This window comes from Salmo salar, chromosome 25 (genome assembly GCF_965601325.2).
Source record: "Salmo salar chromosome 25, fSalSal1, whole genome shotgun sequence".
In the NCBI taxonomy this organism is placed as follows: Eukaryota; Metazoa; Chordata; class Actinopteri; order Salmoniformes; family Salmonidae; genus Salmo; species Salmo salar.
Window position 1 is genome coordinate 25,477,718 of NC_138315.1, and position 24,788 is coordinate 25,502,505.

Genomic DNA, 24,788 nt, shown 5'->3' on the forward strand with positions numbered 1-24,788 from the left:
GTCAGTGTGTGTAACCTTTATTTAACTAGGGAAGTCAGAACAAATTCTTATTTACAATGACGGCCAACCCCGGACGACCCTGTGCCAATTGTGCGCCGCCCTATGGGACTCCCAATCCCGGCCGGATGTGATACAGCCTGGATTCGAACCAGGGACTGTAGTGATACCTCTTGCCTGAGATGCAGTGCCTTAGACCGCTGCATCCATGTGTGTGTGCGTGGGTGTTAACCATTTAACTGTACTAGAATACTTAAAAGGCTGCAAACATTTTAAAATATTGGTTATTGGTATCTTTTTATGGGGCAAGGAAAATATCAGATATCGGTATCAGCCAAAAATGTAATATCGGTGCAACACTAGTTTTTATTTTATCACACTGTATACCACAGTATGGTACAGGAACTGTTTGAAGGTATGAAAATCTGGATACCGCCCAATCCTATACTCTACACAGTAACATAGGTCAGAGTTCAAAGTAAAGGAATGACATGCACATTACTGTGAACATGGATGTTTAAGGTACTGAAATTTAAGCAGTCTTCATGGTTTGTCAAAGGGGACATGAAAGGAACAAGCTTGGCTAAATTGAAATCAATCTTGTCCATTTGTCTCCATTCCGTTATGCTTGGTTTTGGTACACACAGATAAAGGTGGACATTATTGGTTTGGGTAATGAATAGGGAGGGTTCACAAAGGCACTGGTTAATCAAGCCACAACAGAAATCTATAAACGTGCAAATGAGTACCTGCTCCTACTCATTTTAGTCCTTTAGTAGACGCCCTAGGACACACATTGGTCCTATTAATTTCAAGGAACTGAACTGGCTTCCAGTTGAGCTCCGGGTGGTGCAGATCAAACTGTTTTTTCAAGTTACACATGTCCTTGTCCAGTTACCGGTCTGGTTATTTATATTTCTTTAGAGATAAACCATTTAGGACGTTATGGGCAAAATGCTTTAAAAATGCACCAGCTTAAAGAAAGTATCATTGTTTCAATGAATGTTACTTGGTAATCCATTCAATTCCTTTTACAATTTCCTCCCTATTGATGAAATTATTTGAGATGTATTTTGTTTTCATGTTATAATCCTGTGTATATTTTGTTTTCATGTATTTCCACGAGGACCACAATGGTCCTTTGGTGTCATCCTCAATGATTTTAGTGGCATTGTACTGTATCCACATGTAAGGTGTTTTTTATTTAAAAATAGTCAAATAATTCAAAACAATAAAAAATCGTATCCTGAGTGGGGGCACCGTGGAAGTTTACATTAACAATTAATCAAAGTAAAAGCCAAAGTAAAAATCATGGACGGCAACAGAGATGATTTGGGGCCTCAATGGGGTACTCTGACTGGCATATGGTCTTTAAAATGTTCACCATGATAATATTTATGCTTCTAACGCACCATATTCATAAACACTGAGCAGGACATTCAGCACCACAAATTGCATCCGTTTCAACGACAGCCTCGAAACCTTAACGACTTGGAGAAGATCTGCAAAGAGGAGTGGGAAAAAAATCCCTCCTGAGATGTGTGCAAACCTGGTGGCCAACTACAAGAAACATCTGACCTCTGATTGCCAGCAAGGGTTTTGCCACCAAGTACTAAGTCATGTTTTGCAGAGGGGTCAAATACTTATTTCCCTCATTAAAATGCAAATCAATTTCTAAAATTTTTGACATGCGTTTTTCTGGATTTTTTGTTGTTGTTATTCTGTCTCTCACTGTTCAAATAAACCTACCATTAAAATGATAGACTGATCATTTCTTTGTCAGTGGGCAAACGTACAAAATCAGCAGGGGATCAAATACTTTTTTCCCCTCACTGTATGTGGCAAGAGTACAATAAACCATGTAATAATTTTCCTGGAATCGTTTTCCAGTCAGTGTGAGTCTCTTTCCTCATACTTCTCTTTGGAGCCACAAGCTAGAGAGACTAGGGCTGTTCCTTTCCGTGTTTGTCGGTATCCACAAATACAGATGATTGTGAAACGGTTACCATAGGTACAAAGGTATCACATTTGCATTTTATTGTCTGGGCATGATGTGGTGTGGGAGGAGGCTGGAGGCAGGCATACTCAGCTAGGAAAACTGCTGCCTCCTCATCCCGCTCTACCTTCACCTATACAGCATTACGCCAACACACACACACACACACACGTCAGAGAATTCTACCCATCTGAGTCAACATGGCATTTTCAAGTGCCAACAATTACATACACGAGAAGTGCCCTCAAGCAAATACATACATGCACGTGGACTTTCTGGTCAAAAAAACATATTGGATTCAATGCTGTCATACCTGTTTGTTTATGTTTGTCAAATCCAAAGCATGGAGGAAAGTTTATGACGTGGGCAAGTGTGTAAAAGGCATACAACCAGGTGTGATGGAAAAAATGGAATGGATGGCTGCAAATTCCCCATAAAATAAATGTTATTGAAACATAACATAACCATAAACTCCTCAGGTATTTAGAAGACATTGCAAGAAAAACCTGCCACATAATAGCGCCTCACAATTCTACTGTTCTAAGAGTGTCTGGAAGCACAAACAAATGAAGCGGAACTAAGGGCTGTATCTTTATGGCCACACCTGTGACCCTGTCCATAAATCACATTTTATTTGTCACATGCGCCAAATACAACAAGTGTAGATCTTACAGTGAAATGCTTACTTACAAGCCCTTAATCAACAATGCTTAAAGAAGTTAAGAAAAAAAAGTGTTAAGTAAAAAATAGAAAATAAAAGTAACATACCACACACTAAGTTAAGAAAAAAAAGAAAGAAAAAAAGACCGCAGCAGTATAAAAGAGGGGACTGGGTAGCCCTTTGATTAGCTGTTCAGGAGTCTTATGGCTTGGGGGTAGAAGCTGTTAAGAAGCCTTTTGGACCTAGACTTGGTACTCCGGTACCGCTTGCCGTGCGGTAGCAGAGAGAACAGTCCATGACTAGGGTGGACATAGCAGACTTAAAACAGGAAACACTTCCCTCTTGATACACTCATCTGACCGATCCAATTGTTGATTAGACAAGATAAAACCTGATATTACTATGACCTTTTTGAGTGTCATCACTGTATTGTAACTGGAAACTGTGAATATTATCAGCATCCTTTTTCCTCATTGGCCTTTGAACATGCGCTCATTTACCTGCAACAGCAATAAAGCAAACAAAGCTAAGGGTGTAAAGTACAATGATTTCCCATCACCATGACTCCATCCCTATGTAGTAAAATTGTAGATAACTGTATACGGGTGGATACTGGGGTGAAACGGTTCACAAAACTCACGGTTCGGTTTCGATACATTGACAAAATAAATGCCTGCGAAATATGTCATTTGTATTTAGAATTTTCATTTATTATAATAGTAAACATGGGTAGCTTGAATTCCCAGGAGCATAAGGAAACAAAGGGACAACAAAAAACAGCAGTGCCTGCCTTATAACATGAAATAAAATAGTCATTTAAAACAGAACTTCAACAACAGTGTGTAGTCCAGCAGCATATATCAACATTAAGTCACATAGCAGTGCCTTAAACAAAATAGGACCACTTGAAACTGGTTACTTGAAAAAAATAAAAACATTTTTATCAGATTTTCAAGTTTTTCTTTCAGAAGATTAGTCTATCCACATTATCTGCAGTGAGCACAGATCGGCTTGCTGTGACAATGTCAGCCGATGTGGAGAATACACTCTCGCTAGGGACAGAGGTCCCGGGCACAGCCAGGTAGCGCCTTGCTAACATGGCAACATGAGGGTATATTAACTCTTTGGTCTTCCACCATGTAAGTGGATCAGCATCCAGGGGAATACAGTCCACTTCCCTGTATGAGGTCACCTCCTCCTCCTCTATGACCTTGACCTTTGACTTGGTTCCCGGTCACAATCTCTCCTGTGAGTTCATTGTAGACTCTCTGACGAGCAGCAGCATCCAGGTGCAGCAGGGATTTGAACCGGGGGTCACAATATATAAGTCACCTTCCTGATCTTTGCTAGGAGGCGAGAGATTGGATTCACTGATATTGCTTTTTGAGATGCTAGATTAATAACGTGAGCAAACATGCTATCTGTGGCCCCAATCCAGCTAGTGCAACTGCATTTACAATATTTCTAGCGTTGTCAGTGGTCACAGGAACCGTTACATTATCCCTCTCCAACTTCCCTTAGCTCTTCCCACGTTTGCACTGGTGTGACTATTCTCAAGGGGACGTGTTTAAAGGACATGGCTTTTTATCTCCCACTCTGCCGTAATGGAATGAGCCGTTACAGTAAGGTAGCTCTCTGTAGCTCTAGAAGTCCACCTGTCTGGTGTTAGGAGCAACAGACCGCGTTTCTGACAACTCGCGCTCTCAAGTTATGTTGTTTTTTTGTATAAGGCAGGTATTAATGTCTGGGCAAAATGTGTGCGGGAAGGAATAGTGAAGCGCAGCTCAACCACTGGCCAGGATTCAAACAAATGCACTGACATCTCACTGCACTTGGCTTAAAGGTAATTTATGTTTCTGAACATGTTTCTGAACCCCGCATTCTCTACCACAGAGAAGGGTCTATCTGCCGCTATGCATTTTGCCATCGCTGCATTGATTTCTTTAGCCCTAACGGAGTCAGCTGCATATTGTTGCCTGAAGGCTGTGGGGAGAAGTGGTTGCCATTTCATTTTTTCGCCTAGTCCCACCGATTGGCACTTTGGGGTGATGTCGGCGCAAATGAGTAGTCATGTTACTCGTATTGCCACTCTAACAGGCTATCAGCAATGAACAGAGCCTACATGTTGTAGAAGTTTTATCCACCACTCGTTGGCAATCCCCGTTATAGTTTACAGGGAAACCGAAATGTTCCCAGACGGCAGACCTGAATGATACTGGGGCGTCTTCTAGTTGTGGCTCGCCAATGCTTGCCATGTTGCTCCTTTGCATTTAGCTAACTGTGAATTCCTTCATAAGCTAATTGCTGCTACGACGGTCTCTCAGCTCTGTTCTCGCTGGAGTTAAATAACTAATGTGCGGAGCAGCAGACAACTATAAACAACTTTATTACTTTGTGGATATTTTTCCCAAGTTAATTTATACGCCATTGCAAAAAAAAATAAAAAATACATTTTCCTATATATAATATCTGATTAATGTATTGTTCGGTTCACAGTGTGTACCGAACCGTGCACCCTGTACCGAACGGTTCAATCCGAATACACAAACCGTTTCACCCCTAGTGGATGCATTTTTCTTTTAAGCAGAGGTTAGATTAATCATGGGCACAAGTGCCTGTGTGTGTCTGCCAGGGTCTATGTGTTTGACTTGGTCTCTCAGACAAGGCAGCTGTTCTTATTATCCAGGGTTTGTGCCAGATGTCTGGCTCTCTCAGTCATCACTACAACCCTTGGCCTCAGTGCAGTACAACAGTCCTGTTAGAAACATACAGCTCTGAACCCTTGGCCTCAGTACAGCACAGCAGTCCTGTTAGAAACATACAGCTCTGAACCCTTGGCCTCAGTACAGCACAGCAGTCCTGTTAGAAACATACAGCTCTGAACCCTTGGCCTCAGTACAGCACAGCAGTCCTGTTAGAAACATACAGCTCTGAACCCTTGGCCTCAGTACAGCACAGCAGTCCTGTTAGAAACAAAGCTCTGAACCCCTGGCCAGTGGCGTAAAGTACTGAAGTAAAAATACTTTGAAGTACTACACAAATGCTTTGTTTGTAAATGATGTCTGAATGTTGGAGCATGCCCCTGGCTATCCGTAATGAAATAAAAAAACACAACCAGATGCCACTGTTCTTCTTAATATAAGTCATTTCAAATGATTTATACTTTTGATACTTAAGTATGTTTTAGCAATTACATTTGATACCTAAGTATATTTAAAAGCAAATAGTTTTAGACTTTTACTCAAGTAGTATTTTACTGGGTGACTTTCACTTGAGTCATTTTCTATTAAGGCATCTTTACTTTTACTCAAGTATGACAATTGGGTACTTTTTCCACCACTGCTCCTGGCCTTAGTGCAGTACAACAGTCCTGTTAGAAATATACAGCTCTGAACCCCTGGCCTCAGTGCAGTACAACAGTCCTGTTAGAAATATACAGCTCTGAACCCCTGGCCTCAGTGCAGTACAACAGTCCTGCTAGAAACGTTTAACTTCACTTCATGCATCATTCAGACTAGGATATACACCAAGATGATAACACAGGGCTTGTGATTCTCATAAGTGGTCTTTCTCTGCTATGGATGATGTTCATCTACTGTAGGTGGCATACCAGTTTAATGAACCTGCTGATATAACATCCCACTCTCTCCCCATGTTTCTCTCTGTACTCTGTGTGGGAGGGAGCTGAACAGTGGTACTCTGTAATACTGCTTAGTCTAAACACCCTCTGCTTCCAACCTCCTACCCTACACACAAACACTGCTTTGCCAACCTGTGCTCTGGAGCGTGTTGTTTCGGGCCTCCTTGAGAGGGCTTTCAGGACTGGCGGAGGTGTACATCATCATTGTTCGAATGCAGAACAGTCAATCAAAAGCTTCCTTTCAATAGCTAGTCACTAGCAGGGTTTGCTATTTGATGTGGTTGAAGCCACTCTGTATGCAAGTGCTCCTCTACAGATAGGCAGGTGTTAGAGTTGCAATAAGACACTTCTTTCTCTATGAAACACGGAGGAATCAGGAATAGACCTTGATACATGCAAGGCTCAACTAGTTTAATGTCATTCCACCATATCTGGCCCAGGGGCTGCAACAATATTATGGGCTGAAGCAGCAGGCAGTGACCATGTCATTTTCAGATCAAAACATGAATACCAGTTTAAATCCGGGGATAAATCCTAACCCTCTCAGCCTTGGGTTGTGGCCCCTGGCAGGAGGCTGGACCTGCTCACTGGGTTTGAGGTGAGGTGGGACAAGACTCAATGGTAATGCTCATTACGGAACACCGTAGATAAACATTTTGCAACAGAAAATGAAAATTAGTTTCTTAATTGCACAACTTCAGATCGTATATCCTTCTTGTAAACAGCTTTTATCCATTTTGTGCCTACTGAACACAACCCAGTAGACAGAAAGTTGTGTTGTGTTCCCAGAACATGGTCAGGACATCCTATCTACTCCAGGCCGTCTGCAGACTAAACCATGTGAGTAGAGAGACATTATCTGAACCATGACCTCCAGCACAACTTTGCAAGTGGAAGTGGAATATAGTATGCCATATTGGGTGTAACATGATTACAACACAGGTTTGACATTCGTCTTCGTCTTTCCTTGTTGAAAATAAATGATGGGCTCAGGTCCCAACAATGTAGTATCATCCATAATGAACATAGAAATATATGAAAACTAATTGATCCTTGACAAACACTGAAGAATGGGCTAGCTAATGCATTAGGCTCTCTGGAACTCTGTCAACCTTTCCCGGATCAGATTTCTAACATGAGTAATGCCATTGTATTATCCCTTGTGTCAGAAACTCTGTCTACATTCCAGGGAGCAGACTACCATCCCAGAGAGCCCCATGCTGTCCCACGCTGCTATTCAGAGGGACCTCGTCCGTCTGTTGTGATAGGGGAGAGCGGGGTCCTGTGGGCCGTGGGGGGAGAGCGGGGTTGTGTGGACTAGGGGTGTTCCGATATGGCCATACTCGTATCCGTAAATTGAGAGTTGATAGTAGAGGTCGACCGATTAATCGGAATGGCCGATTAATTGGGGCCGATTTCAAGTTTTTATAACAATCGGTATTTTTGGCCACCGATTTTCCATTTTTTTTTTTTTGTATAATATTTTTTAACTAGGCAAGTCAGTAAAGAACACATTCTTATTTTCCAATGACAGCCTAGGAACGGTGGGTTAACTGCCTTGTTCAGGGGCAGAACGACAGATTTTTACCTTGTCAGCTTGGGGACTCAATCTTGCAACCTTACGGTTAACTAGTCCAACGCTCTAACCACCTGCTTTACATTGCACTCCACGAGGAGCCTGTCTGTTAAGCGAATGCAGTAAGAAGCCAAGGTAAGTTGCTAGCTAGCATTAAACTTATCTTATAAAAAACAATCAATTATAGTCACTAGTTAACTACACATGGTTGATGATATTACTAGTTTATCTAGCCTGTCCTGCGTTGCATATAATCGATGCGGTGCGCATTCGCGAAAAAGGACTGTCGTTGCTCCAACGTGTACCTAACCATAAACATCAATGGCTTTCTTAAAATCAATACACAAGTATATATTTTTAAACCTGCATATTTAGTTAATATTGCCTGCTAACATGAATTTCTTTTAACTAGGGAAAATGTGTCACCTCTGCAACAGAGTCAGGGTATATGCAGCAGTTTGGGCCGCCTGGCTCGTTGCGAACTGTGTGAATACTATTTCTTCCTAACAAAGACAGCCAACTTCGCCAAACGGGGGATGATTTAACAAAAGCGCATTTGCGAAAAAAGCACAATCGTTGCACGACTGTACCTAACCATAAACATCAATGCCTTTCTTAAAATCAATACACAGAAGTATATATTTTTAAACCTGCATATTTAGCTAAAATAAATCCAGGTTAGCAGGCAATATTAACCAGGTGAAATTGTGTCACTTCTCTTGCGTTCATTGCACGCAGAGTCGGGGTATATGCAACAGTTTGGGACGCCTGGCTCGTTGCGAACTAATTTGCCAGAATTTTATGTAATTATGACATAACATTGAAGGTTGTGCAATGTAACAGGAATATTTAGACTTAGGGATGCCACCCGTTAGATAAAATATGGAACGGTTCCGTATTTCACAGAAAAAAATAAACGTTCCCCCCCCCCCCCGAGATGATAGTTTCCGGATTCGACCATATTAATGACCTAAGGCTCGTATTTCTGTGTGTTTATTATATTATAATTAAGTCTATGATTTGATATTTGATAGAGCAGTCTGACTGAGCGGTGGTAGGCACCAGCAGGCTCGTAAGCATTCATTCAAACAGCACTTTCATGCGTTTGCCAGCAGTTCTTCGCAATGCTTCAAGCATTGAGCTGTTTATGACTTCAAGCCTATCAACTCCCAAGATTAGGCTGGTGTAACCGATGTGAAATGGTTAGCTAGTTAGTGGGGTGCGCGCTAATAGCGTTTCAAACGTCACTCGCTCTGAGACTTGGAGTAGTTGTTCCCCTTGCTCTGCATGGGTAACAATGCAGAGCAAGGAGAGCGAGGAGAGGGACGGAAGCTGTACTGTTACACTGGCAATACTAAAGTGCCTATAAGAACATCCAATAGTCAAAGGTATATGAAATACAAATCGTATAGAGAGAAATAGTCCTATAATTCCTATAATAACTACAACCTAAAACTTATTACCTGGGAATATTGAAGACTCATGTTAAAAGGAATCACCAGCTTTCATATATTCTCATGTTCTGAGCAAGGAACTTAAACGTTAGCTTTTTTACATGGCACATATTGCACTTTTACTTTCTTCTCCAACACTTTGTTTTTGCATTATTTAAACCAAATTGAACATGTTTCATTATTTATTTGAGGCTAAATTGATAGCATTTATGTATTATATTAAGTTAAAATAAGTGTTCATTCAGTATTATAGTAATTATTTTAAAAATCGTCCGATTAATCGGTATAGGCTTTTTTGGCCCTCCAATAATCGGTATCGGCATTGAAAAATCATAATCGGTCGACCTCTAATTGATAGTCAGATCTGATGATACTCGTGATCTGAAAAAACGTAAGTGTTTTAAAATGCCTAAGTACAATAGATGTTGGCAAAATACCCCCGTGCACAAAAGCTGCAGATTAGGAGCAGCATGCGTAACGGGTGTGTGTCTATGTGTGTCCTCAACTTGCAGCGGGCAGCCAAGTTTGCTGTCATTCAGTTAAAATCCGCATCAGCGGTTCATATTTTTTCCCTACCCTTGCCCCACTTGTTAGATATTATGCACATTGATAGCTTGATCGCAAATGACTTCGCCATGTGATTTATCATAGTAGTAGGCAGCAGCAATCTAAATTATCTGATGGAAAACATGCAAGGAAAATTGATCTGGAGAAATTGAGGCGAGTGGATGTAGAAATTCAGCTTCACTCTATCCAATCAGAGCAGCAGGATCAACTTACAGCCCACCCTTCTCTTTACAGACATCCAGTTGAGTTATTTAGACCACACAGAACATCGCACGACTGACTGGCATTAGAAAGATGCGTGCTGGCACCCAAAAATGTGTTTTTCCAATCACGGATACTAACCTGAAAATTGCCCATATCGGTTACGATACTCGTTTTGTCCGATCACTAGGAACACTGCTAGTGTGGGCCATGAGGGGAGAGTGGGGTTGTGTGGGCCATGAGAGGGCACCAGGGTCTCATTACCTACAGCTGTTAAATGATCCCCTCAGGGGACACTAAGCTGCCCTGCCTGCTGTACAACCCACACCCCCCAGTCCCAATCCCCACCCCCCACTGTACCAGCCCAGCGCAATCTGTGCCTGGCTGGCTGACTGCCTGGACACCACTGGGAAAATACAAAACACACCATCTGCAAGGCCACTGCAGGATAGATTACTGATTAATCCATTACTTTATAAAGACCATGATGAGTGTTGAAGGGGCAACACCTGCCTTTTAATATACGAGCAGGGCTCATTAAAACAGACACACAACATTTGTCATTGGGTAGCCGAGGGAGGAGGGCTACGTAAATAGATGCCTTCTGGTCTGTGGTGTGGTGTGGTCTGGTCAGGGCGATACAGAGTGAGATCACTGCTCTACCCTGTAATGGGCTCTGATGACAGTTGAATCCAATAAGAGACAAATTAACCCTTTAGAGTAGGACCAGGCCGGGAGCACAGCTGCAGCCTTTTATAGTACCCTCCTAGGGCCCCTTCCCTCCCACGGGCCAGGCCCTGGTGTGTACAGAGGCAAGTGTGAACACTAGGAAGTACACTATAGGGGAGGTTTGAGCGTATAATGATGTAATAGTACTAGAGGGTAGCGTTACCTGTAGTAAGTTCCATATTACACGGACCAAATATAAACAACATAAAGTGTTGGTCCCATGTTTCATGAGCTGAAATTAAAAAAAAATCAACTCTGGACTTAGGCGACCCCAAAAAAACACTTACAGACCGCCCAAAGTTTTCAATGGGAGAAAGATCGTTGTATCCACACACTAGGCCCAGCCTAACACATCCCTCAGAGAACACACTGGATGGTCTTATCTGTCACCGCTCAAACTCACAAGTAGGCTAGAGAGTTTTATTCATTGTGAGTTATGTTATGCTAGGTCTATTCATAAAACAATAAATTAAATTAGTTTGATACTCTTGATTTGGTTGAAACTCCTCTCGATCCAGGCAGTTTTCAGTGAGTGGAAAATCTGGAAAGAGAATACTACCTCATTAGGGACAATAAACTGAAATTAAATGTTTTAACACATTTAACAGCGCTAAATATTTCCAGCCAACTTCTCATAGACAGGGTATTTCCTTAAGCAGAGCAGGCAGCTAGCCCGGCCATAATAAAATGACAGTGATGGGCTTGGCTCTTCTTTAGAAACCACAGCAGGAAACATGCAGTGATCCGGGAATTAATAACGGACAGAAACCTCTATCACCAGTCATTATGGAACGTCATGAAGTTCAACAGTCAAGCCTTATTGCCTAATCTCGTGTGTAATATTAAAACTCAAATAGAACAATAACCCAGCTGGAAAATGTTTAGTTCCGAGCAGAACAGAGCAAACCAAGCCACACAGAGCTAGAACAGATGATTGTATGTGTTTTCACAACAGGCATGGGCATAGAAAAAAGCATTGTCTAAAATCCATAACCGTGTGCTTTACATGTTGGCATCATTGAACCACATCTGAATCCCTAGAGACTGAAGTGGAGGGAGACTAAACTGCCTCCTTGGACAACCCCAGGACTAGTCATAAAACTGAAGGTGACTACACCAGGGGTGGCCTACCACCTCCCTCTAGGATGGCCAACCCTGGTCATTAGAACCACACCATAGTTTAACAGGCAGTGGCCTGTTAAACCCCAGGCCACACAGCTGCAGACACCTTGTCTGTGGAGCATGAGGGGGCCTATAGTCTTTTAACAGTCTCAGGCTAGAGCCTTGGCTTGCTCCTCCTCACTAGCTAGAGTGAGAGTTAGCAGACTATACAGTTAAGATGTTCATTTAACTAGGCAAGCCAGTTAAAAACAAATTCTTATTTACAATGACGGCCTACAACGGCCAAACCCGGACGATGCTGGGCCAATTGTGTGCCGCCCTATGGGACTCCCAATGATGGCCGGCTGTGATAAAACAACCTAGAAACAGTTTTATTTATTTGCAACAGCTTCTGTTTATTTAGTTAATGACTATACCTGCTCCTTCCATTCCTAAAGATTCATCTTTAAGAGATGAGTGGAACTGAAACACTGGCACAGAAATGCGTGCCAGTTTTCCCTACAGTGGCAACACCAATGGCCAGGGGCAGCCAGGGTCAGCCAGGGTCATGCTCATTAGGCACGAAATAGAAGAAAAGTGGTACTAGGAACATGCACGTGTCCAATAAGAAACACTTGCTGTCGTTTCTGTGTGCCCTAATGAACAGGACCCTCAACCCTGCATGACACAGCTGTGGTCTGCCCATCAGTTTTGTTCCTACTGATGGTTTTAGGGTGTTTAAATCTAATGAGGATCAACTAGAGGAGATGAGGGAGAGGAGGGGTTAAGAGGATTCTGAGGGAGAGGGGAGCAGAAGATGGAATCAGAGAGGAGAGGAAGGTTAGGGTTTGGAGGGGAGCAGAGAAGAGACGCTCACACACACATCGCACTGAATGTGGTTCTATCGTTCATCTGCCGATCGTTCAGTGCACTGTGTTTTAGGGACCACCCGATGTAGATTTCTGACTGCCAACATTTTTCACATGATTCTACATGTAAAATCGGTGCGCACTCAGTTTACAAATTACATTCAGGTAGGTGCTATGTATTCTCGGCCAGCAAACGCTATTGGTGAGTCTGAGACCTTATGGTTTGGAGGGGAGCAGAAGAGGGGATAAGAGCACAGAAGAGAGGTTACGGTTAAGATGAAAGGACCAGAAGACCTCCCTATGTTACTTAATTAAAGCCTAGCACTGATCCCCTTTAGGCTAGCCTAACCAATCAGAAAGCCACAATGGCCCCAGCCCCGCCCGGAAAATCAGCTTCCAAACCCACAAACACTAATGAAAAATGGGAAATAAGAACCATTCTGGCATGGGAAAAAAAAGAGCATTGGTTTGGAAAGAGCAAAGTCTATGAATGAACACCTTGTTATTGTGTAATTTTTTTTTATAAACAAGTGTCATGTTGCTTAAAGTGATTGGAACAAACGAACCATGGCACATTATGGTGAACGGATGTGGGTATGTTCCTCCCAGAATAATTTAAGTTTTGGGAATTACATTATGTCAGCTCTACTAATTTTATAACCCTTTAAGTGAGAATCAATCCATTGAGGAGTGAGTCAGGATAATCATTTAGACAGTAGGATCAAACCATGCATGGATGAATTAACAAATGGCTTCTTATCATCCATATAATCACGATTATAAAATCACGCTTATATGTCAGGATGTGTGTGCGTAGCGAAAAAACATTAAATAATGGACTCCTTTTTGTTAACATTTTGGAGCGTTTAGTTTTGTATGAAAACACTATATACAGTATTCAGACCCCTTGAATTTTTCCACATTGTTACAGCCTTATTCTAAAATCGATTAAATAGTTTTCCCCTCAATCTACACACAACACCCCAAAATGACAAAGCAAAAACATTTTATTTACATTTTTGTTAATTTATTAACCTCTTACATCTAGACGTTCCGCTAGCGGAACACCTGCTCCAATATCCAATGATGGGCGTGGCGCGAAATACAAACTCCTCTAAAATACAAAAACTTCAATTTTTCAAACATATCATTTCACAGCATTTTAAAGATAAGACTCTCCTTTATCTAACCACACTGTCCGATTTCAAAAAGGCTTTACAACGAAAGCAAAACATTAGATTATGTCAGAGTACCAAGCCAGAAATAATCAGACACCCATTTTTCTAGCTAGCATATAATGTCACAAAAACCCAGAAGACAGCTAAATGCAACACTAACCTTTGATGATCTTCATCAGATGACAACCCTAGGACATTATGTTATACAATACATGCATGTTTTGTTCAATCAAGTTCATATTTATATCAAAAACCAGCTTTTTACATTAGCATGTGACGTTCAGAACTAGCATACACCCCCGCAAACTTCCGGGGAATTCGCTAACATTTTACTAAATTACTCACGATAAACGTTCACAAAAAGCATAACAATTATTTTAAGAATTATAGATACAGACCTCCTCTATGCACTCGATATGTCCGATTTTAAAATAGCTTTTTGGTGAAAGCACATTTTGCAATATTCTAAGTACATAGCCCAGGCATCACGGGCTAGCTATTTAGACACCCGGCAAGTTTAGCACTCACCAATATCAGCTTTACTATTATAAAAGTTTCATTACCTTTTGTTGTCTTCGTCAGAATGCACTCCCAGGACTACTACTTCAATAACAAATGTTGGTTTGGTCCAAAATAATCCATCGTTATATCCGAATAGCGGCGTTTTGTTCGTGCGTCCCAGACACTATCTGAAATGGTAAATCAGGGTCGTGCGCATGGCGCAATTCGTGACAAAAAAAATCGAAATATTCCATTACCGTACTTCGAAGCATGTCAACCGCTGTTTAAAATCCATTTTTATGCCAATTTTCTCGTAAAAAAGCGATAATATTCCGACCGGGAATCTCCTTTTAGCTAAACTGAGGAAAGTAAACAAAGCTTTCGGTCGACGTGGGCACGAGCCTGAGTCTCACAGTACTGTAACCAGCCACTACCCAAACGCGCTACTTTTTTTTCAGCCAGAGCCTGCAAAGCCACGATTCAGCTTTTTGCCGCCTTCTGAGACCCTATGGCAGCCGTAGGAAGTGTCACGGGACAGCTAAGATCCTCACTCTTCAATAAATAGAGACAAGAAGAACGACACCTTGTCAGACAGGCCACTTCCTGCCTGAAACCTTGTCAGGTTTTTGCCTGCCAAATGAGTTCTGTTATACTCACAGACACCATTCAAACCGTTTTAGAAACTTTGGAGTGTTTTCTATCCATATGTAATAAGTATATGCATATTCTAGTTACTGGGTAGGAGTTGTAACCAGATTAAATCGGGTATGTTTTTTATCCAGCCGTGAAAATACTGCCCCCTAGCCATAACAGGTTAACAATGAAAAACTGAAATATCACATTTACATAAGTATTCAGACCCTGTAGTCAGTGCTTTGTTGAAGCACCTTTGGCAGCGATTACAGCATCAAGTCTTCTTGGGTATGACGCTACAAGATTGGCACACCTGTATTTGGGGAGTTTCTCCAATTCCTCTCTGCAGATCCTCTCAAGCTCTGTCATGTTGGATGGGAAGCGTTGCTGCACAGATATTTTCAGGTCACTCCAGAGATGTTCGATCGGGTTCATGTCTGGGCTCTGGCTGGGCCACTCAAGGACATTCAGAGACTCGTCCCGAAGCCACTCCTGCGTTGTCTTGGCTGTGTGCTTAGGGTCGTTGTCCTGTTGGAAGGTGAACCTTCGCCCCAGTCTGAAGTCCTGAGCACTTTGGAGCAGGTTTTCATCAAGGATCTCTCTGTACTTTGCTCCATTCATCTTTGCCTTGATCCTGACTAGTCTCCCAGTCCCTGCCGCTGAAAAACATCCCCACAGCATGATGCAGCCACCACCATGCTTCACCGTAGGGATGGTGCCAGGTTTCCTCCAGGCGTGACGCTTGACATTCAGGCCAAAGAGTTCAATCTTGGTTTCATCAGACCAGAGAATCTTGTTTCTGTGTCTTTAGGTGCCTTTTGGCAAACTCCAAGTGGGCTGTCGTGCCTTTTACTGAAGAGTGGCTTCCGTCTGGCCACTCTACCATAAAGGCCTGATAGGTGGAGTGCTGCAGAGATGGTTGTCCTTCTGAAAGGTTCTCCCATCGCCACAGAGGAACTCTGGAGCTCTGTCAGAGTGACCATTGGGTTATTGGTCACCTCCGTGACCAAGGCCCTTCTCCCTGATTGCTCAGCCTGGGGAGGGCCAGCCCTAGGAAGAGTCTTGGTGGTTCCAAACGTCTTCCATTTAAGAATGGAGGCCACTATGTTCTTAGTGACCTTCAATGCTGCAGAAATGTTTTGGTACCCTTCTCCAGATCTGTGCCTTGACACAATCCCGTCTCGGAACTCTACTGACAATTCCCTCAACCTCATGGCGTGGTTTTTGCTCAGACATGCACTGTCAAATGTGGGACCTTATATAGACAGCTTTGTGCCTTTCCAAATTATGTCCAATCAATTGAATTTACCACAGGTGGACGCCAATCAAGTTGTAGAAACGTCTCAAGGATGATCAATGGAAACAGGATGCACTTGAGGTCAATGAGTCTCATAAAAAAGGTTCTGAATTCTTATGTAAATAAGGTGTGTTATTTGTAATACATTTGCAAAATTGTCAAAAAACCTGTTTTCGTTTTGTCATTATGGTGTATTGTGTGTAGATTGCTGAGGATTTGTTTTAAATGTAATCAATTTTAGAATAAAGCTGTAACGTAACAAAATGTGGGAAAAGTCAAGGGGTCTGAAGGGGTACTTCCCTGTATGCGTGTGTGTGTGTGTGTATGCGTGTGTGTGTGTGTGTGTGTGTGTGTGTTCTTTTTTTCTATGTAAATACCAAAGCGGCCTTGGGTCGCAGGCCTAAAGGACCACTTAGCTGAGCAGACCTGAATGTTTGGAGATCTTGCTAAGATTTACTTATTTCATTTAATTCAAGTTGTTTTACGGCTCGGGTGACCTTTGAAAGCACAGTTTGGTGTGGTAAAATAAACAGGGTTTTCTGGAGGAGCGGCTCATTCATCTGTGAACTAACTAGTCAAAACTGCATTCCAAATGGGACCCTTATCTCTATAAAGTGTACTAATTTGGAACGGGGAAAAGTAGTGTGCTATATAGGGAATAGGGTGCCATTTGGGACGTGCACACAATGATGTTTTCCTCTCTATTACGCTGTCGACAAGCTGCATTAATTCCCACTGCCTATCCTGTTGGGTTGATCCAATTCTCCACTTAGTCATATAGCAAGCCCACACTGTTGTCTTTTGTCTCGTAGATTTGATAATGGTAACCGAGGGAAATGGCTGTAGATTCAAATCAACACCATTCCAAATAGTGGCCTAGGTACTACAGGGCCTTATTCATAAAGCACCTTCAAGTAGGAATGTTGTGCTTTTCCTCATGCAGTATCAGCATCAATATTCTCGAGCATAATTCTATCACATAGCTTGCATAACTTAGATAGATCATTAACTCAAGCTCAAACCTCCCGGTCTGCAAACTCAGTGAAATTCCATGGCCTGCAGTGATACATATTTGTCTGCTCTGTTTTGAATTCCAGCTAAGCTAAGGAAAATACATTAATGTTCTATTCAAATCAGTTTCCCCACCACAGATTACCATCTCCAGCTGCCTTGGGGGATGTTTTTTACTTCATAAAAAAACAAGTATGTTGATCATCAATATCATCCTTCTGTGACTGCATTGTCTCTGCCTCTGAAAATGGTGAATTGAACTTAAGATCGTATCTAAGGAAGCAAAATGGCAGAGCATCCGATGAATATTGTTTGTGAATCATGATCCTCAATTACTTCCAAAATTGTCATACAGAACCTCAAGCAACACTGAGTTGTAGCAGTGACTGACTTCTCCAGTCATGTTCAGCCCTGAATATGGCATTTCCTCGTCGTTTTCAGTGGTGGTGAGACCGTGACAGACAGGCTTAACATGTGGCAGTGGTCTGGACTCAGTCGTCTCAAGTTACACAGAGCTGGTGGTCAGTCAGCAAAACAAAGACAGAATGACAGGTCCATATGGCCTGACGGGGACAAGATTAAGATGAATGTTATGGAGCGTTTTGGTTTGACAGACAGCCACTTCAGGACCTCTGAGGGGGACTAATCCTTTAGGCTGAAACCAAACTAGGGGTTGTGTCTCTAATGGCATCTTATTCCCTACATAGTGTACTACTTTTGACCAGGGTCCATAGGGCACTACATTGAGAATAGAGTGCCATTTGGGACGGAGAGCAGTGAACTGTTGCGCGTGTTTACCGTATATACTCCTCTTAGTTAACAGTTTAGCATCAGGTGAGATTTTCCTGCCATGTTATAACTCTTGACTACGAACAAGAAACTATGTCTGACTAGCAAGTGATATATAACATACAGTACATTCAGAAACATTGGGACAAGTTGAGTCAGTGTTTTACATGCATGTTGTGTCACCTCGATCTGCCCCCAGCCGATACGGATAACCATTTAAGCCTAGATTGGCTTCTTTCAACATAACCTGTCTATCTGAGAGGATTTAAGAGAGCTGAAAACCTACTGAGTAGCAACGTTGAACGCAGAATGTACTGTAGGAAAGTATCAGACATGGCACTGGGAGATACTAATTGAGTAAGGTGGACTTAATGCACGTATAACGACAGACAACACTTTAAACCGAAGATCAGTGTAAACTATAACAGGTAGGGGGTGTGTGTATGTGTCTGCATCTGGCAACTGTTACTTAATCTGAAATCTTTACTGAGAGGAATGAAGCGTTGACTGTCCAACTCCTCTTTACTGTTCAATGGGCCCTATGATGGCCTGCAATGGTGCATTGTCTCAAGTTGAGCCCGGAGCCCCATGGGCCTATAAATCCAGGGCCTCGGTTAACACTCTCTCCCCATCTAAGAGCTCTGTTTCTGTGCCATGATGGGCAAAACAGATGCCCTGGATCAGCTCCAGATCCAATAGCAATGTGGGCCCTGGGCTAGGAAGGCTGATGTCAGCATTAGAGAGGAGAGGAAGCAGAGCACTTCTTTTAAACAAGAGTGATGAAGCTAGTGGAAGAGAAACTGCAGGTGAGAGAAAGACTGAACAGAGCAGCAGTGGGTCTGGAGACCGAGAGAGAATGGAAAACATCCTTTAAGGAAGGAGATTGCCAAAAGAAACAGCTGAACACATCTGCCCTGTTTGACTGTCCTGCTGTCTGCTGAGTCACCACATGTGAAGAGAAAGAGGGGGTTCTGGAACAGGAGCAGGCCCTTTGAAGCATAAGCTCTAGTATAAATAAAATACCCTTTCATTTGTCTGGCGGTCTTTCTGTGAGGAGCCTGTCGGTGCTGGAACAGCTAAGGGATCTCCCCTACTCCCTCCTCTTTCTTTCACCCTCCCTCCCTCTTTCTTTCTTTCGCCCTCCACCCATGGAGTGCCTGCTCCAGCCCAGGGATACGGCAGGCAGGGAAGCAAATTGACGAGTGTTGGCCTTTGTTTTACCGCGTCAGAGCAGCAGGACCAGAAGGGTGCCTACTTTGTTTTACTGTGACAAAGCAGCAGGACCAGCATGGCACCTACTTTGTTTTACTGTGGCAAAGCAGCAGCACCAGCAGGGCACCTACTTTGTTTTACTGTGGCAGAGCAGCAGCACCAGCAGGGCACCTACTTTGTTTTACTGTGGCAGAGCAGCAGGACCAGCAGGGCACCACATATCCTGAGGCTGCATTTATTGTAGCCGGGGATTTTAACAAGGCTAATCTGAAAACAAGGCTCACAAAATTCTATCAGCATATCGGTTGTGCTACCAGGGCAGGTAAAACCCTGGATCATTGTTATTCTAACTTCCGCGACGCATATAAGGCCCTCCCCCGCCCTCCCTTTGGAAAAGCTGACCACGACTCCATTTTGTTGCTCCCAGCCTATAGACAGAAACTAAAACAGGAAGCTCCCGCCCTCAGGTCTGTTCAACGCTGGTCCGACCAATCGGATTCCACGCTTCAAGATGGCTTCGATCACGTGGACTGGGATATGTTCCGCACTGCTGCGAACAACCACATTGACGAATACGCTGACTCGGTGCGCGAGTTCATTAAACCTGTTGAGGACAGACGTTCCGCTAGCGGAACCCCGTTCCGCCTGCGGAACCCCTAGCCAACAGCATCGCACGGCACGAAATACAAAACAAACTAAATTACCACAACTCCATTTTCTCAAACAATCAACTATTTTACACCATTTTAAAGATAACTCTCATTAATCTAACCACATTGTCCGATTTCAAAAAGGCTTTACAGCGAAAGCAAAACATTAGATTATGTTAGGAGAGTACATAGACAAATAATTGTATTTATTTATTTCACCTTTATTTAACCAGGTAGGCAAGTTGAGAACAAGTTCTCATTTACAATTGCGACCTGGCCAAGATAAAGCAAAGCAGTTCGACAACATACAAAAACAGAGTTACACATGGAGTAAAACAACATACAATCAATGATACAGTAGAAAAAAATAAGACTAAATACAATGTGAGCAAATGATATGAGATAAGGGAGGTAAAGGCAAAAAAGGCCATGGTGGCAGAGTAAATAAAGTATAGCAAGTAAAACACTGAAATGGTAGATTTGTTATTTGAAGAAAGTTCAAAGTTAAAATATGAATAATATGGTGCAAAAGGAGCAAAATAAATAAAGTAGGGAAGAGGTAGTAGTTTGGGCTAAATTATAGATGGGCTATGTACAGGTGCAGTGATCTGGGAGCTGCTCTGATAGCTGGTGCTTAAAGATAGTGAGGGAGATAAGATAAGGGAGATAATCACACAGCCATTTTCCAAGCAAGCATATAATGTCACATAAACCCAAACCACAGCTAAATGCAGCACTAACCTTTGATGATCTTCATCAGATGACACTCCTAGGACATTATGTTATACAATACATGCATGTTTTGTTCAATCAATTTCATATTTATATCAAAAACCAGCTTTTTACATTAGCATGTGATGTTCAGAACTAGAATACCCACTGAAAACTTACGGTGAATTTAATACCCACCGAAAACTTACGGTGAATTAAATTACTCATGATAAACGTTCACAAAATACATAAATTATTTTAAGAATTATAGATACAGAACTCCTTTATGCAATCGCAGTGTCAGATTTTAAAATAGCTTTTCGGCGAAAGCACATTTTGCAATATTCTGAGTACATAGCTCGGCCATCACGGCTAGCTATTTTGACACCCACCAAGTTTGGGGCTCACTAAACTCAGAATTACTATTAGAAAAATTGGATTACCTTTGCTGTTCTTCGTCAGACTGTACTCCCAGGACTTCTACTTCAACAACAAATGTTGTTTTGGTTCTAAATAATCCATAGTTATATTCAAATAGCTCAGTTTTGTTCGTGCATTCAGGTCACTATCCGAGCGCATTTCGTGACAAAAAGCATGTCAAACGCTGTTTAAAATAAAACATTTTATGCTATTTTTCTCATAAAATAGTGATAATATTCCAACCGGGCAACGTTGTATTCATTCAAAGGCTGAAAGAAAAAAATGGAGTAGTCTCGTGACTGCGCATCTCCAGTCTCACTGTCCCCAGGCTGACCACTTACAAATTCTGCTGCTGTTCTTCGCCCAGAGACAGCAGACACCCCATTTCACTTTCTGGCGGCTTTAGAGAGCCTTAGAAAATGTCACGTTACAGCACAGATGCTGTATTTTCGATAGAGATGCAACAGAAGGACAACAAATCGTCAGACAGGGCACTTCCTGTATGGAATCTTCTCAGGTTTTGGCCTGCCATACGAGTTCTGTTATACTCACAGACACCATTCAAACAGTTTTAGAAACTTTAGAGTGTTATCTATACAAATCTACTAATAATATGCATATTCTAGTTTCTGGGCAGGAGTAGTAACCAGATTAAATCGGGTACGTTTTTTATCCAGCTGTGAAAATACTGCCACCTATCCCAAAGAAGTTAATAAGTGCATCGGTGATGTCGTACCAACAGCGTCTATTAAAACATTCCCCAACCAGAAACCATGGATTGATGGCAGCATTCGCGCAAAACTGAATGTGCGAACCACTGCTTTTAATCAGGGCAAAGTGACCGGAAACATGACCAAATATAAACAGTGTAGCTATTCCCTCCGCAAGGCAATCAAACAAGCTAAGCGTCAGTACAAAGACAAAGTGGAGTCACAATTCAACGGCTCAGACACGAGAGGTATGTGGCAGGGTCTACAGTCAATCACGGACTACAAAAGAAAAATCAGCCCCGTCGCGGATCACGATGCCTTGCTCCCAGACAGACTAAACAAGTTTGTTGCTCGCTTTGAGGACAATACAGTGCCACTGACACGGCCCGATACCAAAACCTGTGGACTCTCCTTCACTGCTGCCAACGTGAGTAAAACATTTAAACGTGTTAACCCTCGCAAGGCTGCAGGCCCAGACAGCATCCCCGGCCGTGTCCTCAGAGCATGCGCAGACCAGCTGGCTGGTGTGTTTACAGACATATTCAATCAACCCTTATCCCAGTCTGCTGTTCCCACATGCTTCAAGAGGGACACCATTGTTCCTGTTCCCAAGAAAGCTAAGGTAAATGAGCTAAATGACTATCGCCCCGTAGCACTCACTTCCGTCGTCATGAAGTGCTTTGAGAGACTAGTCAAGGACCATATCACCTCCACCCTACCTGACACCCTAGACCCACTCCAATTTGCTTACCGACCCAATAGGTCCATAGACGATGCAATCGCCATCACACTGCACACTGCCCTAACCCATCTGGACAAGAGGAATACCTATGTGAGAATGCTGTTCATCGATTACAGCTCAGCATTTAACACCATAGTACCCTCCAAACTCGTCATTAAGCTCGAGACCCTGGGTCTCGACCCCGCCCTGTGCAACTGGGTCCTGGACTTCCTGATGGGCCGCCCCCAGGTGGTGAGGGTAGGTAACATCTCCACCCCGCTGATCCTCAACACTGGGTCCCCACAAGGGTGCGTTCTCAGCCCTCTTCTGTACTCCCTGTTCACCCACGACTGCGTGGCCATGCACGCCTCCAACTCAATCATCAAGTTTGCAGACGACACTACAGTGGTAGGCTTGATTACCAACAACGACGAGACGGTCAATAGTAAATATAGTAAATCTGAGTTTGGTGAGTGCCAAACTTGGTGGGTGTCAAAATAGCTAGGCCGTGATGGTGAGCTATCTACTCAGAATATTGCTAAATGTGCTTTTGCCGAAAAGCTATTTTAAAATCGGACACTGCGATTGCATAAAGGAGTTCTGTATCTATAATTCTTAAAATAATTATGTTTTTTGTGAACGTTTATCGTGAGTAATTTAGTAAATTCACCGGAAGTTTGCGGTGGGTATGCTAGTTCTGAACGTCACATGCTAATGTAAAAAGCTGGTTTTTGATATAAATATGAACTTGATTGAACAAAACATGCATGTATTGTATAACATAATGTCCTAGGAGTGTCATCTGATGAAGATCAAAGATTAGTGCTGCATTTAGCTGTGGTTTTGGTTTTTGTGACATTATATGCTAGCTTGAAAAATGGGTGTCTGATTATTTCTGTCTGTGTACTCTGCTGACATAATCTAATGTTTTGCTTTCGTTGTAAAGCCTTTTTGAAATCGGACAGTGTGGTTAGATTAACGAGAGTCTTGTCTTTAAAATGGTGTAAAATAGTCATATGTTTGAGAAATTGAAGTAATAGCATTTCTAAAGGCATTTGAATATCGCGCCACGGGATTCCACTGGCTGTTGAGTAGGTGGGACGATTTCGTCCCACATACCCTAGAGAGGCTAAACAGCCATCACTAACATTGAGTGGCTGCTGCCAACATACTGACTCAACTCCAGCCACTTTAATAATGGGAAAATTGATTAAATCAATTTATCACTTGCCACTTTATATTATTTATATTAGATAATGTTTACATAACCTACATTATTCATCTCATATGTATATACTGAACGCCATACCATCTACTGCATCTTGATGTAATTAGATGTATCACTAGCCACTTTAAACAATGCCACTTTATATAATGTTTTCATAACCTACATTCCTCATCTCATATGTATATACAGTACTCTATACCATCTACTGCATCTTGATGTAATGTATCACTAGCCACCTTAAACAATGCTGCTTTATATAATACTCATATCATATGTATATACTGTACTTTACACTTCTGTGTACAAGGTAGTTGTTGTGGAATTGGTAGAGCACTTGTTAGATATTACTGCATGGTCGGAACTAGAAGCACAAGCATTTCGCTACACTTGCATTAACACCTGCTAACCATGCGTATGTGAGAAATAAATTTGATTTGATTTTTTTACTGTGGCAGAGCAGCAGGACCAGCAGGGCACCTACTTTGTTATACTGTGGCAGAGCTGTGCAGCAGGGCCTCTGGGCTGGCTCTGGCACTGCTGTGGAGGGACAGGCAGATGGCCACCTGCTGGAGGGGTTCTGAGAGGAGGCCCCTCACTACCTAACTGTCTGTACCCCAAAACAAGGTCTAGTGTGTGGGACAGAGCACAGCACGTCCTCCATCTCATTACTGGTTCATTTGGTTGAACTGTTGTTAAACCATACTGGTCCTTGGAAATCACAATGGGAACAGTAAACTGAACAGTGAACTCAAAAGGAGGCAAAACAAAAACCTCTCCGCCAACCTACTGGCCGAGATGTGCATTGTCTGTTGGGCTCAAATGGTTCTGTGTGCGTCAATCAATGCCGTTCACTTGTGTGTTTGACATTTTGCCTGAAACATCAGGCATTTATAAACAGGGGCTTTGTTGCCCGTGGCCTCAACTTGGACAAAAAGG

General features: G+C 42.5%; 1 protein-coding gene across 5 annotated transcripts in view; it reads right to left on the reverse strand.

Moving 5' to 3' along the window:
• The window catches only part of LOC106586439 (unconventional myosin-Ib), a 142,835-nt gene that overhangs the window by 86,032 nt on the left and 32,015 nt on the right, over nt 1–24,788 (reverse strand). The gene's annotated exons all lie outside the window — the stretch shown is intronic.